This window comes from Balaenoptera physalus, assembly GCF_965194825.1.
Source record: "Balaenoptera physalus genome assembly, chromosome: 5".
Lineage (NCBI taxonomy): Eukaryota > Metazoa > Chordata > Mammalia > Artiodactyla > Balaenopteridae > Balaenoptera > Balaenoptera physalus.
Genome location: NC_138884.1, coordinates 109,326,342 through 109,344,019, shown reverse-complemented (window position 1 = coordinate 109,344,019; position 17,678 = coordinate 109,326,342). Strand labels below are relative to the sequence as shown.

The following is a 17,678-nucleotide window of genomic DNA, read 5'->3' as shown; positions in this document are numbered from 1 at the left end:
TATCGAGAGTCTACGAATAGGTTTTATGGAGTTTAAGAACATTCTAAAATTTTGTTGAAAGTGTATGTGTGTGTTCATGTGTGTGCCCACATGTGTGTGTCTGTGATCTGTCTCATTCTGCAAATGGACATGAATATTAGACTGCTTTGCTTTCTATTTAATACCTAAGTTACCTGTGAAATTTTATAGTCCTCTTTCATTAAAGAATTGAGGTCTAAAATTTAAGTGACTTAACGTTATTATTACGCCTGAGGCTTGAAACCAGCTTTTCTGACCTCGAATTTCTTGGCGTTTCTGCTAAGTTATGCTGATCCTGTTTGGGAACTTAAGCATTCAACATGGCACAGGTAAATTCAGTTGGTTCTGGAGAATATTAACCCTTTCTGAATTCCCTTTTTGTTATAATCAAGAGCTTGAAAGAAAAAGACATTCTCTCCTAAGTGTCACCTACTGGAATTCTTAATAATGGCCAATGTCTCTCTTTTTTTCCCCATTCTAGATGCCCACATGGAAATTTAAAAATCAGTCTGTAGTCCATATTATGTCTCCAGATTGAGACATCGTATCATGAGGGCAGAGTAACTAGGTCTTTAGCTGTGTGCTTTTGTTTTCATTAGACACTTCAGTGTCATGGGAATATAGCCAAAACTTTGTCTCGTTTTGTTCTGTGATCAGGCTGAGGATCAATGCTTCTTGTACATGATGTTTATCTGTCAAGGCCAGTGACTGCTGGTTACTTGATTCCTTGTTATGAGTTTGAATTTCGAACCAAATTTCTCAGCTTTGCTCACCTTGCTCAGCCATAAGAATTACTTTCTAATGCTAGTCAACATTCTATTTTACCATTTAAAATTAGTTTGGATTTCTTGGTTCTCTTTTTTTCACCTAAAACATTACCTTTCTATTATTTAAAAATAACTTGATAAATGAACAGGATGAAACATTTAAGCAGTGCAAATGGTACAGAATGCTAAAAGTTACAATGAGACGTTTTCAAATTTGAGAAGTGCAGTTTCCCCCACCCCCCATCCTGCACTGAAGAGAGGTCAGCACTAATATTGATTTTGTATTCATCCAGAAACTTCTTGTGTGAATTCATACAAAAACACATACATACAACTTGAAACAAACTTGAGGCAGAATGGTTCTGTACTTTTTTTTTTTTTTTCAGTTAAAACTGTATCTTGGAGCTATCAGCACAATGATCTAACTTACATTTTTAAAGGGAGAGCTGGCTGGTATTCTATCATATTAGTGTGGCATACTTTAATTAGCCTCACAGATTTAGTTGTTTTACTTTTTTTCTTCCTTGGCCAATGCAAACCATGCTACAGTGAATGTCCTTCTACATATATTTTCACACACAGGGACATGGATATCGGTAAGATATCTATCTGTAGGTTATATTTCCAGAAGTGGAGTCGCTGGGTCAAAGTATCTGTACATATTGCTTCATTTCACAATACTTATTTCTATGTTTACCCAATAGTATAATTACCTGTTGAAAATTTTTTTAGACATAGCTATGAGTATACATATTTTGTTAAGGTTAAAAGCAGAAACAAAGCAAAAAAACCCCAAAACAATTAAAATACCCTAGTCATTAAATTGACTTCTTTTAAATACCACATGAAGAAAATTTTCTTTCACCCCTGAAACTCTTCCAGGAGTTTTTATTGCATCCGGATTGTTATTGTCCGCTCTAATCTGAATTTGACTGATAAGAGTGTAAGAATCAGATTGCTTTTTGAAAATTTCTGTCCCCTTTGAGTACTCTGTGCCCATGGGATGCCTTAAATTTTCTCTTGGTTGATTTCTTGGTCCATACTTGGCCTTCCTACCTTGCAGCCACTTAGATTTTCTCTTTATATATAGACATGTAGCATCTTGTTTTATAGGACACACCCATTATTTGATCAACACTTTGAAAAGCTACAGTAACTTTCATGTCCTCCTCAGTTACATGTAGCATCCCATGTTCTTATATATGAAGTTGAGGGTCTATCCTGGGTCCTGAGATTTGTCTTAATCCTGGCAAATCCAATATTACAGAGTAGGTGACAATATCAACAAAATCTCCTTTATCTGTCTTTATATTTCACCCACACCCACCCGGATCCCGTACCCTCTGATCCAGTCCTGTACATACTCACCCAGAAGCTGCCAGTACATGTTGACCAGGTCCTGCAGCTCCTTCAGAGTATAATCTCTTTCCTCGCTCAGCAGGCTAAGCACTTTCCTGGCTGAATGATATTGTGATTTGACCTTAGTTATTGGTCTGGTGGCTGGGTGGGGAGATGGAGGCACACCTGGGATTGGGGAGTGGGCTCAAGTTATCTTGCAATGCAGAGACCTCTGCATCATATTTTAGCAAGGGGAGGAGAACTAGGGTTTAACATGGAGGAATGGGCCACTTCTCCAAGTCCACAGGTGTCAGGAGAACATGCAGATTGAAGATTTCTGAGGGCATTGACACCAAGGTCTCCGTCCTGCACATTGGAGTCCCACTCCTTTCTAATCAGAGCTCTGACATAGCAAAGGAGACGTGCGAGGGTTGAGAATTCAAACTTCTCTGAGCTCCATTTCCCCTCTACTTACATCCTGGGTCTGATCCTTAGTTTTTTCTGTCCTTTGGCTGCAGAAGATGAAGAATCTGTATGCTGCCAAGGAGGATCTCTGGGTTTTGCACATTGCCTTAAATTTGTTTTTGTTTGTTTGTTTGTTTTTGTTCTTGTTTTGATAGGTAAGAAGTGGATTTATTTAGAGAGAAATACATGCCACAGACAGAGTGTGGGCCATCTCAAAAGGCAAGAGGCCCCAAAATGTGGTGTGGTTAGTTTTTGTGGGCTGGGTAATTCCATAGGCTAATGAGTGGAAGGATTATTCCAACTATTTGGGGAAGGGGCAGAGATTTCCAGGAATTGGGTCACTGCCCATTCTTTAGCCTTTTATGGTTAGCCTCAGGACTATCATGGCACCTGTGGGTGTGTCATTTAGATGCTAATGTATTACAGTGTGCATATAATGAGGCTCAAGGTCCACTGGAAGTCGAATCTTCTGTCATCTTGGACCTAGTTGGTTCTAACCAGTTTTTGTCATGTCTTATGGCTATGTCATTCTTTTAAAGGTTGTGCTCTGCCTCCTTCCCTCGTGCTTCATTCCCCCACAGAGATTTTACTCCCATATTCTTATGGGAAGCAGAGGGGAGATGGTCCACCTTCTGTAACTACTTCAAGGCTGGGTAGGGGCATTGACCCTGCCTGTCAGGAAGTAAAAATCGCTCCATTCCTGATCTAGGGGCCCCAGGGGCAGGATCACTCCTTGTTTTAAGTCAGTATGGGCTGGAATCCTCACATAGTCATCATCTTGATGTGGAACTCCCTAAATTTGTGATTGAGCATCTTCAACCCTTCTCTAATGCATCCCCCAGCAAAAGTCATCCACTTCCACAGTCCTTGTAATTATTGCTTTTCCCAAACATTTGTAACACTTGACATATTGCCCCTGCTAGTTCCACCAATATTCACCAATATTCTGTCTCTGTTCTCTACAGGTGAAAATTGTAACAACTGTCTAGGGCTATTAGTATTTCATCTACCGCTTGCGATGGAGCCCTCATCACCTCACCAGCAGGCAGGTGATCCAGCTCCAAAGTCCCACGTTAAAATCTGTTCCTTAGACCACTCCTAGCACTGTCCTAGTTTGTGTTCCCTGGGAAACATCCTGAGATAAAGATTTATGTATAGGGAGTACTTTTACAACAACAACGGAGAGGGAGTGAGGTCAGAGGGGAAAGGTAGTGCATTTGCAGTAGAGGTCTCAGATGATTTCATAGGGAGTTTTGGAGCTGGGATGGCCCTTCAGAATTGTTACAAATCTAGGTGGCAGCTGGGTCTGTATCCTCCATATCTCCTAGTCACTGGATGTGGGCTATCCCTGAGGAAGAAGTGTAACATGGCATGAGGCAGCTCATCTATGCCAAAGGTCATGGGGAAGAACTCAGCTGTGAACCATCAGCAGCTAGTACTCCCAATAGTTGGAGAGTTGTATCAGATGAGATGCTACATAGAAAAGTGTTTATGGCAAATGCTAACAGCTATAAAAGGAGAAATCAACAGTAACACAATAATAGTAGGGGACTTTAACACGCCACTTTCACCAATGGACAGATCATCTAAAATGAAAATAAATAAGGAAACACAGGCTTTAAATGACACATTAAACAAGATGGACTTAATTGATATTTATAGGACATTCCATCAAAAACAACAGAATACACTTTCTAAAGTGTTCATGGAACATTCTCCAGGATAGATCATATGTTGGGTCACAAATCAAGCCTTGGTAAATTTAAGAAAGTTGAAATCGTATCAGGTATCATTTCTGACCACAGTGCTATGAGACTAGATATCAATTACAGGAAAAAATCTGTAAAAAATACAAATACATGGAGACTAAACAATACACTACTAAGCAACCAAGAGATCACTGAAGAAATCAAAGAAGAAGTCAAAACATACCTAGAAATAAATGGCAATGAAAACACAGCAACCCAAAACCTATGGGATGCAACAAAAGCAGTTCTAAGAAGGAAGTTTATAGCAATACAATCCTACCTCAAGAAAGAAGAAACATCTCAAACAACCTAACCTTACACCTAAAGCAATTAGAGAAAGAAGAACAAAAAACCCCAAAAGTTAGCAGAAGGAAAGAAATCATAAAGATCAGATCAGAAATAAATGAAAAAGAAATGAAGGAAACCATAGCAAAGATCAATAAAACTAAAATCTTGTTCTTTGAAAAGATAAACAAAATTGATAAACCATTAGCCAGACTCATAAAGAAAAAAAGGGAGAATTCAAATCAACAGAATTAGAAATGAAAAAGGAGAAGTAACAACTGACACTGAAGAAATACAAAGGATCATGAGAGATTACAACAAGCAACTATATGCCAATAAAATGGACAAGCTGGAAGAAATGGACAAATTCTTAGAAAACCACAGTCTTCCGAAACTGAAGCAGGAAGAAATAGAAAATATGAACAGACTAATCACAAGCACTGAAATCGAAACTGTGATTAAAAATGTTCCAACAAACAAAAGCCCAGGACCAGATGGCTTCACAGGTGAATTCTATCAAACATTTGGAGAAGAGCTAACACCTAACCTTCTCAAACTCTTCCAAAATATAGCAGAGGGAGGAATACTCCCAAACTCATTCTACAAGGCCACCATCACCCTGATACCAAAACCAGACAAAGATGTCACAAAAAAAGAAAACTACAGACCAATATCACTGATGAACATAGATGCAAAAATCCTCAACAAAATGCTAGCGAACAGAACACAACAGCACATTAAAAGGATCATTCACCATGATCAAGTGAGGTTTATCCCAGGAATGAAAGGATGCTTCAATATACAAATCAATCAATGTGATAAACCATATTAACAAACTGAAGTGTAAACACCATATGATAATCTCAATGGATGAAGAAAAATCTTTCAACAAAATTCAACATCTATTCATGATAAAAAATCTCCAGAAAGTGGGCATAGGGAACCTACCTCAACATAATAAAGGCCTCATATGACAAACCCACAGCCAGCATCATTCTCAATGCTGAAAAACTGAGACCATTTCCTCTAAGATCAGGAACAAGACAAGGTTGTCCACTCTCACCACTATTATTCAACATAGTTTTGGAAGTTTTAGCCACAGCAATCAGAGAGGAAAAAGCAATAAAAGAAATCCAAATCAGAAAATAAGTAAAACTCTCACTGTCTGCAGATGACATGATACAATACGTAGAGAATCCAAACGATGCTACCAGAAAACTACTAGAATTAATCAATGAATTTGGTAAATTAGCAGGATACAAAATTAATGCACAGAAATCTCTTGCATTCCTATACACTAATGATGAAAAATCTGAAAGAGAAAGTAAGAAACACTCCCATTTGCCATTGCAACAAAAAGAATAAAATACCTAGGAATAAACCTACCTAAGGAGACAAAAGACCTGTATGCAGAAAACTATAAAACACTGAGGAAAGAAATTAAAGATGATACAAACAGATAGAGAGACATACCATGTTCTTGGATTGGAAGAATCAACATTGTGAAAATGACTATACTATCCAAAGCAATCTACAGATTCAATGCAATCCCTATCAAACTACCAATGGAATTTTTCACAGACCTAGAGCAAAAAATTTCACAATTTGTATGGAAACACAAAAGACCCAAGTAGCCAAAGCAATACTGAGAAAGAAAAACGGAGCTGGAGGGATCAGGCTCCCTGACTTCAAACTATACTACAAAGCTACAGTAATCAAGACAGTATGGTACTGGCACAAAGACAGAAATATAGATCAATGGAACAGCATAGAAAGCCCAGAGATAAACCCACGCACCTAGGGTCACCTTATCTTGGATAAAGGAGGCAAGAATATACAGTGGAGAAAAGACAGCCTTTTCAATAAGTGGTGCTGGGAAAACTGGACAGGTAAATGTAAAAGAATGAAATTAGAACACTCCTTAATACCATACACAAGAATAAGCTCAAAATGGATTAAAGACCTAAATGTAAGGCCAGACACTATTAAACTCTTAGAGGAAAACATAGGCAGAACACTCTATGACATAAATCACAGAAAGATCCTTTTTGACCCACCTCCTAGAGAAATGGAAATAAAAACAAAAATAAACAACTGAGACCTAATGAAACTTAAAAGCTTTTGCACAGCAAAGGAAACCATAAACAGATGAAAAGAAAATGCTCAGAATGGGAGAAAATATTTGCAAATGAAGCAACTGACAAAGGATTAATCTGCAAAATATACAAGCAGCTCATGCAGCTCAATATCAAAAAACAAACAACCCAATCCAAAAATGGACAGAAGACCTAAATAGAGATTTCTCCAAAGAAGATATACAGATTGCCAACAAACACATGAAAGGATGCTCAACATCACTAATCATTAGAGAAATGCAAATCAAAACTACAATGAGGTATCACCTCACACCAGTCAGAATGGCCATCATCAAAAAATCTACAAACAATAAATGCTGGAGAGAGTGTGGAGAAAAGGGAACCCTTTTGCAATGTTGGTGGGATGTAAATTGATATAGGCACTATGGAGAACAGTATGGAGGTTTGTTAAAAAACTAAAAATAGAACTACCCTATGACCCAGCAATCCCACTACTGGGCATATACCCTGAGAAAACCATAATTCAAAAAGCTACTTGTACCACAGTGTTCATTGCAGCATTATTACAACAGCCAGGGCATGGAAGCAACCAAAGTGTCCATTGACAGATGAATGGATAAAGAAGATGTGGCACATATATACAATGGCATATTACTCAGCCATAAAAAGAAACAAAGTTGAATTATTTGTAGTGAGGTGGATGGACTTGGAGTCTGTCATACAGAGTGAAGTAAGTCAGAAAGAGAAAAACAAATGCCATATGCTAACACATATATATATATGGAATCAAAAAAAAAAAAAGTTTCTGATGACCCTAGGGGCAGGACAGGAAGAAAGACGCAGAGGTAGAGAATGGACTTGAGGACACGGGGAGGGGGAAGGGTAAGCTGGGACGAATTGAGAGGGTAGCATTCATATACATACACTACCAAATGTAAGATAGATAGCTAAGTGGGAAGCAGCTGCATAGCACAGGGAGATCAGCTTGGTGCTTTGTGACCACTTAGAGGGGTGGGATAGGGAGGGGGGAGGGAGGCACAAGACGGAGGAGATATGGGGATATATGTATACATATAGCTGATTCAGTTTGTTGTACAGCAGAGGCTAAAACAACATTGTAACACGATTATACTCCAATAAAGATGTTAAAAATAAAAGTGTTTATGAACAGTTTCATTTCACAAAAGCTAAATCATATAGTAGAAAGATATTGTAGAAAGAGCAAGGGTTTTGACATTAGACCAACTCTGTTATTTTCAGTTTGTTCTTTATGCTTTCTGAGCCTTGGTTTTCCCTTCTGTACAATGGGGATAAATATATTCTTTCTTGTAGGAATGTTTTCAAAGACAATTTGGTCGTTGGTTACAACAGTGTTTTATACACTGGGCAGCCCTCTTCCAAGGTAAAGACTTATACTCTTATTCATCCCAGATTTGCTCACTCAGTTAGTTCTTATCCTCATTATTCTTTGGTGTCCTACATACATGACTTGTAATAACAATGATGAGCTTGAAAAGGATACAGATTTGATTTGATTTAAAAAATTTACTATTTCTTTGCTTTTTGGAAATGACATGAAGGAGCCCATCCAACAAGATGATGAGGGTTAGCTATTCTGGGGTAAAAATTTCAGCTCACTGGTTTGGTCACATCTGAATACTGAGTCTTTCCCTAAAACATCCCATGGTCAGTATCTGTCTCTCCAAGTAAAAGTCAATGACAATCTTCTGCAAGGGGAAGATCCAATTGCATCTCTAGAATGAAATCAATACAATCACTGCAAGTAAACCATGTCTGACCTTATCCTTTTTAAGAAGGAAAAAAATCAAGAGGGCATGAAAGGTGTCAGCATTTTTGGTTTTGAAAGGTGACAAGGGGGAACAGTTCATGTTGTGCTCATCTATCATTGGACTTCAGTAAGATCATTAAGTTTCAAACTAGAGATAAAGAGGTAGCAATTTATTCAGTTCTGCTGTTGGAAATCCTAGCACCAATTCAGTTCAATTCAGTTCAGCAAGCATTCATTAAGTATCAACATTGTGTACGATTTTATGCTAGCTGCAAAAAAAAACCCCAAAAAACCAAAAAATCTCTGGCTGTTAATTCTGTTATTTTATGTCAGAATCTTCTAGGTGCTGGGAATAAGCATGTAGAGAAAGAAATCTATGCAGACATAGCAAATCTATTGTGATAAATGCTAGAGGATATGAATAAAATACTGTAGTGGAAAACATGAGCTATGCATTCATAGAAAAATCAGGTGATTTCTGAGTTGAGACTTGCAGGATGAGGGGGAAGGATTTAGTTTAGTTCATTTTGACAATTATTTATTGAGGTGTAAACTATGTGCTGAACCCTAGCATGGGCACTGGTATTGGGGAGGCAAGTAAAGCATCATAGCTCTTCTCAGGAAGATCACAAACATGTTACAGCCAGTGGAGGCAATTGTCTGAAAGAGCTTGTAACCTGGTAGAAGAGATGAATGAGTTTATAAGGAAAGGTCTCATTTGCAAACTTTTCAACATATCTGCTTTCCAAGAGAATCTTTGGTCTGGTTAGAGTTGTTATGTTTTGCCTTCATAACAGCAGTAACATTCTTAGAAAAATGCCAGGAAACTGGAAACAAGTAAGAACATGTGAAAAGATATGGTGACCAAGAAATTTCCAGCATGTTTATGAATTACAGTGCATATATACAATGGAATACAACACAACTGTTCAAAATGGTGCAAAGAAATATGTTATAAAATGGGAAGTTATTTTTGTTATATAGTGGAGTTAAAAATGCAGGTAGTAGTACAATATTACAATGTGATTCCACTCCTGTAAATTTTTATTTTGCATTCACAGGAAAAAATATGAGAAGATGCCTTAAAATGTTAATGGTGGTTCTCTTTCAATGGAGGAATTATGAAGAGGGGCTATGAATTGTTCCCTTCTCTTCTCTTCTCTCTTCCCCTCTTCTCTTCTCTTTTCTTTTTCTCTCTGTCTCCCTCTTCATCGCTCTTTCATTTTCCCCTCATCCCCCCTTTATTCTCCTCCTCCTTCTCCTCCTTCTTTACCTCCTTCTCCTCCACCACCTTCTTCTTCTTCTTTTTCTTCTCCTTCCCCTTCTTCTCCTTCTCCTGCTCCTCCCCCTCCCCTCTTCCCCTCCCCCCTCCCTTTCTCCTCTCCCTCCTCCTCCTCCTTCCCCTTCTTCTTCTCCTCCTTCTCCTTCTCTTTCTCCTTCTCCCCCTCCTCCTCCTCCTTCTTTTTCTTCTTCTTCTTCTCCTTGTTCTTGTTCTTCTTCTTCTTCTCCTCCCCCTCCTCCTCCTCCTCCTTCTCCTTCTTCTTCTGCTTCCTCTATTTTCCTCATGTGTATTCCCATTTGTTTTCTACAACTAATCTAAATTACTTCAGGAATTAAAAAAAAAAAATCCAAGAAAAAGTAATTAAAAAAAAAAAAAAAAAAAACTCCTTTAAGCCGAAGAATCACTTCAACAATTCTGACAATTCTCCTTTCATGGCATTTGTTCCTCAGGAGAAGCCAATACTTTTGGAAGGACAGGTATCATTAGTATTATTGTTGTTATTGTTATTCTATTTCCTTGGACTGGTAATATTTTGAGGTTTTAACTGGTGTATTTTCTTCATTCCCAGATCATTAGACACAAATAATCTGCAGAACTAGAAACAAAGGCTACAAACTCTTGCCACAGAAAAGATGTAGAGGCACTTTTTTACAGGACAAATTTTCCTATTGGCAGAGATCATGGAAAAAAAAAGTGGTCCCAGGCTGGGGAAGAGACAGGAAAGCATGAGAGAGAGGAATGGAAAGCCTCCATCTGGGACCCTGGACCTGTAAGGAGGGACCACCAAGTGCTAGCCATCCACTCATCATCCATCGATCTTCTAGTCTTGAGTGATGCTCATCTAAGCCTAAGATGCTGCTCATCTCCCCTGAATCTGTGTGGACACTGCCTTCCTCTTAGCCTCAGCAACCCACTGTTGAATTCCCATTTTATTGACAGAGGAGTGGAGATTTCAGGAGGCTGAGCATCGCCTAGAAATTACCAGCAGGGTTGAAGCTAGAACTTAAGCCTCATGAATCCCTGTTGAAAACTCTTTCCAGTACCCCATAATATTGCCTAAAATCTGATTTGTGGATCATAGTTATTCAAAGTCAACACTTCTGTCCCTCATTGTTCCTTGGGCAATTACTTCTTCTGTGATGAGGAATAAACAAGATGGTGACAGGCTCCTGAAGTTGTTTTGTCATTTCTAACCTGGTCTTCCACTCCTGCAGCTAAAGACAGGGTTATTTCTGGTGAAATCCTTGCTGTAAAGTACACCAATCAATTTTCCTTACAAATGATTTCTAATATGTAATTATATAATCAAGCATGCTCATAAACAAGCCAGGCCTTGACATAGAGTGATGGGGTGCAGTAATATTTTAAATAAAAGATGATCGCACAGCCATTTATTTTGTAGTCCAATTTTCAGGGTTGGGAACTGTACATTAATGGCAGTTTCAAGATTAGCAGCAAGCTAAATGTGAAACTCTGAGTCAATGCCTTCGACATAAACAAATGTACAAAAATAGCATCCTGCAACTGTTTGCAAAGTCTGCCAGAGTTTCAGGGCTTTCTGCAAAGCAGAGGGTGCAAAGAGTACCAGATTCATCAAATTCTGGCAGCGATCTGTTCAAAAACAATGGTTTTGTCTACAAATGGAAACTGCTAACAGCTTTCTTCATCCAGTGCAATCGTCTTTCCATCTGTTTGGGTTTTATAATCATGTTGCCTTTGGAAAATTACAACACAGAGCATATTCTTTCGAGGTCTGTTGTTGAGCTGAATATTCTGGGCCATGAAATGGTGACAACAGTGAAGAATTTCCCTGCAAAAGCATTGCAACCGTTGCATCCCCAAAAGCTACCCACGTGCTGCAAGGCTCTTTCAGGAGTGGAGCGTCAAATTGTGTTTAGCAGAGCACAGTTTAAAAAACTTTCACATACACTTGAATATCTACAATCTGACACTTGCACTGCTTTGGTGTAATGGCTGCTCTTTCTCCCTCCTTCCTTCATCTTTATTCCTTACTCTTTTTTTTCCATTTCCCTACCAAAATATATTATTACCTAATGTATGCAAAGTCATGAGCGATCTGGATAGCTCCTCCAGCCTATGATCTCAAGAAAGAACATTATTCCTTTGTATCTCCTGATCCTTTGCCTGGAGCCCAGCTCATGGTGGGTATTCAGTACCTAAGTGATGAATAAATGAATGATGCTTTATCTTTCATGTGATGCTTTATACCTTATAAAACCTTGTGTACTTTGTAAAACATTTTCACTGATACCATCTTCACAACCACATATGTGGATGTCGTCTCAATGTGTTACTTCAAGTCCTTTAAGAGACAGATGCTAAGATGCCATTAAATATGTAAGAGATTGATTATGGAAATTGACCTTGAGGGAAAAAGGTGAAGGAACAGTGGAGAATGGGGGAACCATCAGACCATGATGCAGGTTTTACCCCCTTGGAGGAGAGAGGAAGGAATTTTGAGTAGCAGAAGTCTTTGACCGATGTGCAGTTCAAGGAAAGTTTTGACAAAGCTGATAGAGAGTCTTTGGGCCAAAGTCACTGGTCAGAGGGGTCCTACATCTCCCAGAAATCCACCTGCTTCTCCCAGAAGTGACCCTGCTATACTCAGACTTTGGCTGGTGGTGCCAGTGTGGTGATGGATTTCAGACAGCATGCCTGGGACTTTTGGTCAATTACATTCTATGCAATGGGAAATCTGAGAGGTACATTTTTATGGCCACCACATTCTATTTAATAGATAAGGAAACTGAGACTTGGAGAGATTAAGAGACGTTCTCAAGGTCTCATGAGTGGCAGAGTGAAGATCAATGCCAGGTTCCTGAACCCTAACCCATTTTTTTTTTCACAGACATAACTGCGGCTTCATTTTTACTGCTGACCCCCTGCCCCATCTGACTGGGAGTGTTTGGGAGAGAAGAGAACAGAAAAGTTGAAACACTGGGTCAGCAAAAAACATGGCAGGGACATGAGAAGAGACAGGGCTGCGGTTTCTTTTACTCACGGTAGAAAGCAGAGCATAAGGCTGGAAGATGAAGAATAGACGTCTCATCCCAGGGTGGAAATGGGTAAGACATTCACTCTGTCATAATTAGAATATACCATATGTAAAATCAAATCTTTTGATAATTAAATAGCAGATTATGCTCTAGAGAATCACATAAGCTTCCTGAAGGTAGAGATGTTCTTGGCTACTTTTTTCAAGACTGTTTTCCCAGCACCTTGACAGTGCTTGGCACAGAGGCATGGTGTAATTACCTGTCTTTGTTGAAGGAATAAATGTAACTCTAGCCTTGGAAGGGACCTCAGAGAACATCCAATGTACTTTAGAAGATAATGAGCCATTGAATAATTGTTAAGTCACTTCTCAGAGAGGATGAGACCCTGAGAATGCTGACTTCCTGCACAGGGATCTATCCTCCTCCCATCTGGGGCCACTCTGAGATGAGGGCTCTGCTTTGCTTACCCAGGAGAAAGTAGATACATTAATATTGGAATCTCTAGCATCTTTGACCAAACGGAAGACTAAACTTAGCCATTTTTTTGAACTTAAACATCAATGTGGGGAGTATATTAAAAACAAATTCCCAAACAAGAATGAGTGGGTAGAACAATGAGTCATTTGGAGAAAGCAATGCATGAAACCTAATATGATGAGACGAATATTTTGGGACTATCATGGGAAACCTCAACTGACAGATAGTAGACAGCAGAGAACTGGAGGGGAATTGATATAGATGTTAATTGCCATTTTATAGTTTTTTGAAAACACTGGCCTTGAGAGGTTATAATGCAGAATTGAATATTGATTCACTTATCCACTTAGTAAATATTTATTGAGCACCAACTCTGCGCCAGGCACTAGGTTAGGCTTTGAAGATTATCGGCAAAAAAAGACCCTATTCCTTCGTTATAGAGTAGAGCATCTAGTGGAAGACAGGCAGTAAATGTACAAACACAATAGTTCCAGATAGTTGGAAATGTTATTAGAGAAATACCAAGGGTATGGGAAGCGGCACAATTATGTGGTCATGGGGGGGACTCACTCTGAGGCAGTGAAATTGACTTGAGATCTGAACGATAAGAAGGAGTTACCTCTGTGAAAATCTGCAGGCAAGAGTTTCAGGGAAGAGGAGGAGCAGGTGCCTTCAACAAGACCCGGAGTGTTTGAGGAGCAGAAGAAAGGCCAGTGTGGATGGAGCATAGTCTGGGGGAGTGTCAGGAAGTGAGATGAGAAGTAGGCAGGGCCAGATTCTGCAGGACTTTGTAGGCAGAGGAAGGAGTTTGGGTTTTATCTTAAGGGTGTCAGAAAGCCATTGAAAGCTTTTAAGCAGGAGTGTCACAACTTGATTTATATAAAAAAAATCAAAATTGCTCTTCAGGAAAGCAAGTGTGGAAGCAGGGAGACAAGTTGAGGCTGTTGCCAGAGTCTGGGTGAGAGCTGGTGGGGACTTGAGCTGAGCTGGATGGACACACTGGAAATAACCACGTGGGCAATATGGAGAGAGGGGTTTCTGGCTGAAGAATGGTAGCGTCTACAAGGCAGAGAGGCACTGGGGAGAGACCGTGGTGTATGGGGGCTCATACATGGTTTGCAGTGGCTGCAGTATTTGGTGTGCATTGGGTAGCAGGAAAAGATAAAATAGGGAGGGCTATCTCTACTTCATAGAGCTATTGAGGGGATAGCTTGAGAACACAAGCCACTTTCTCTGTGCCTTGGTTTTCTCCTCAGTAAAATGGAGCATCTTGTCACAGTACAAATACTAAGATCCCTTCCACTCTGTGATTCCCCGCAGCCCAGCATGGGCAACCTGATTGAAATGTCTTGTGTCTGTGGCACTGGCAATGCTGGGGCTTCACAATGTGGATTTTCATGACCCTGGGTGCTGGGAACATGCTTTTTGAAGTCAGAATAATGAATGATGAAAAGAGGCATTGGATATGACCAAGTGTTGAAAACCCCTTTCCTGGGCAATACAAAGTAGGTTGTTACAAGAGAGTCCTGGCACAGGCTCTTTACTTGTGGTTTCCCTGTCCTTGTCAGAGCTGACTCTCCTCACTGCCCTGAACACAGAAATTCCTTCTGTAGAAAACAGCAGAGGCCAAGACATAATGATTACCAATTTATGTTTTTGTTTTAAGAGACAGCTTGACAATAATATTGCTTACTATATGCCAAATGAGGTCCAAGCAGTTCATTTGTAACATCTCATGTGATGTGCACAGGTCTATGATGTTGATGATATTATTCCCCCCATTTTAGAGATGGGAAAAGGGAGGACCAACAAGGTAAGTAATTGCTTGATGCCTCGTAGCCTTTCTACAGCTGCTGTCAGTTGCACAGTAGCAGAAAGCACCCTGAACTCAACCTTCAGGGACTGGGCTCTGCAACTGGGCAGGGTATGACCTTGGCTGCCAAACCGCCTAATAGTCATGCTTGCTTGATTTCCTCATCTGTGAAATGGGGATCATAATAACTACCTCAGGGAGCTGTTGTGGCCATTGAGATAAATTGTGTAAAGAACCTGGTGCAGTAAATGTTAGTCCTCTCCTAGTTACAAAGCATAAATGTGCTTTGTAAACCACAGTTATAAAAAAAAAATTAATACAACCCCCCTGAGTATTTCTAGGCAATTGACTTGGTTTTGTACAAAAGTAGCATTTAATGTGGAGATACTTGTAGCATGAAAGAATTCTTAGGGTTCTTGGATTTCTGTGCATGCATGGAGGGAGATGTCGAGGTAAATATTTCCTCTGGTGATTAGAAAACGGCGAGTCAGAAATTTGAACAAGTTGATATTAATTTCAGGCAATATTTCCTTCGGCTTTATGAAGTCAACTGTGAAGAAGTAAACCAAATATTTACTACATTTTCAGCCATATTCTAGGTACTTTGGCAGAGGAGTGGGGTATGGAGATGCACCAGATGATTGATTGATTCCCTCAAGGAGCTTGCTGTCTACCATCCAGGGCAGTGACTAGAGGGGGGCCTTCTGTGGGGGAAGAGGATGTCTCACAGCAAAATGGTGTGTGTGTGTGTGTGTGTGTGTGTGTGTGTGTGTGTGAGAGAGAGAGAGAGAGAGAGAGATTGTTTTCATGTTAGTTGGATTGAAAATGTTGAGAAACCCTGGTCTACAGGGTAGAGATATCCATGAGAGAAGACATGAATCAGTGAGTTAGTGGGAAACTATAACTTGTTTTTATAGATAATATATGTATAACCAAACGCTAGTCAGGGTGCTCCTGGATCTATGTTAAGCTGCCCAAAGACAGTGATCTACTATCTATGCTTCCTTTTTATAACAAATATTTTAAAACATATTCTTCATTGTATTGAAAAGGTAATATAACCCATCTACAATATCATTCCAAAAGCAAATCAATATAATGCCCCAAAATAGCAAAAATAGAAATTAAAGGAAAGTACTTTAAGATAACATACAGTTCACTCTTGAGCAACATGAGAGTTGGGGCGCTGACCCTCCATGTGGTGGAAAATCCCCGTATGACTTTACAGTTGGGCCTCTATATCTGCAGTTCCCCATCTGTGGATTCATCCAACCTCAGATCATGTAGTACTGTAGTACACATTTATTGAAAAAAATCTGTTTGTAAGTGGACCCTCGCAGTCCAAACCCAAGTTGTTCAAGGGTCTGCTATAGTATGTACAAAATTTTAGTAAGTAAATGCTCAGACTATACTAGAGAGACAGTGGACTCATCAAGTGCTTGTATCCAAGATGGCTTCATGGACACATCTGGTGTCTTGGTGCTGGCTGTTGGCTGGGGCACCTCAGGTTTCCTCCATGTGGCTTTTCTCTGCAGGTGGTATCTCACCATTCAGTGGTTTAGCCTGAGCTTCTTCACAGGGCAGCTGGCTTTCAGGAGTGTGAAACAGAAGCCCAAGGCTTTGAAGTCACATAGCAGCACTTCTGCTACATTCTATCCATCACAACAAGTCATAGAGCTACCCTAGAATATTCGAGGGAGGGAGTGAGTGGGAAATAGGCCCTACTTCTTTTTGGAAGGAGTGATCAATTCATATTGCAAGTGGACATGTGGGATGAAAGATTATTGTCGTCATTTGTGGGAACACCTACTGTAGAAGGAGAAGAGCCCTGAAAAGTCTAAATAAAAAGAATTAACCTATTTATTGAATTCTTTCTGTATGCTTAGAAAGAACACATAGAAGTTATCTTCTGATTGCTCTACTGTCTCAATTAAATAAGACACAAAGTCTTTAGCTAAGAGTAAGGAAGTGGAAACAGATGACAGAACTTTAGAGAGACATAAGAAGGTGAGAAACAGCCAGCCAGGAAAATGGGAGAGATGGTTGACTAGGAAGGAAAATGTAGTGTATTTCATGATCAGCAGTGAGGACTCTCTGGGGGCAGTGCTCATGAATTCAAAATGGAACCATTTGTGTACTTGTGTGTTTTCCTCCAGACATGTTTTCAAGCACAGAATGGGTGGAGAATTGATTGACTTTTTTTAAATTTAATTTTTATTTTATATTGGAGTATAGTCGATTTACAATGTTGTGTTATTTTCAGGTTCACAGCAAGGTGATTCAGTTATACATATACATATATCCATTATTTTTCAGATTCTTTTCCTGTATAGATTATTACAGGATATTGAGTAGAGTTCCCTGTGGTATACAGTAGGTCATTGTTTGCCTTCTATTTTATATATAGTAGTATGTATATGTTAATCCCAAACTCCTTTGGTTGTTAATCCCAACCTTTCCCCTTTGGTAACCATAAGTTTGTTTTCTAAGTCCGTGAATTTGTTTCTGTTTTGTAAATAAGTTCATTTGTATTATTTTTTTAGATTCCACATATAAGTGATATTTGTCTTTGTCTGACTTACT

General features: G+C 39.4%; 1 long non-coding RNA gene across 1 annotated transcript in view; it reads left to right on the top strand.

Annotated features, from left to right (window-relative positions):
• LOC309660914 overlaps positions 1-17,678 on the top strand; it is a 65,944-nt gene that overhangs the window by 32,446 nt on the left and 15,820 nt on the right. Inside the window, exon 2 of the long non-coding RNA XR_014263714.1 lies at positions 10,357-17,660. This is a non-coding gene — a long non-coding RNA (uncharacterized lncRNA). The remainder of the gene's footprint in view (positions 1-10,356; positions 17,661-17,678) is intronic.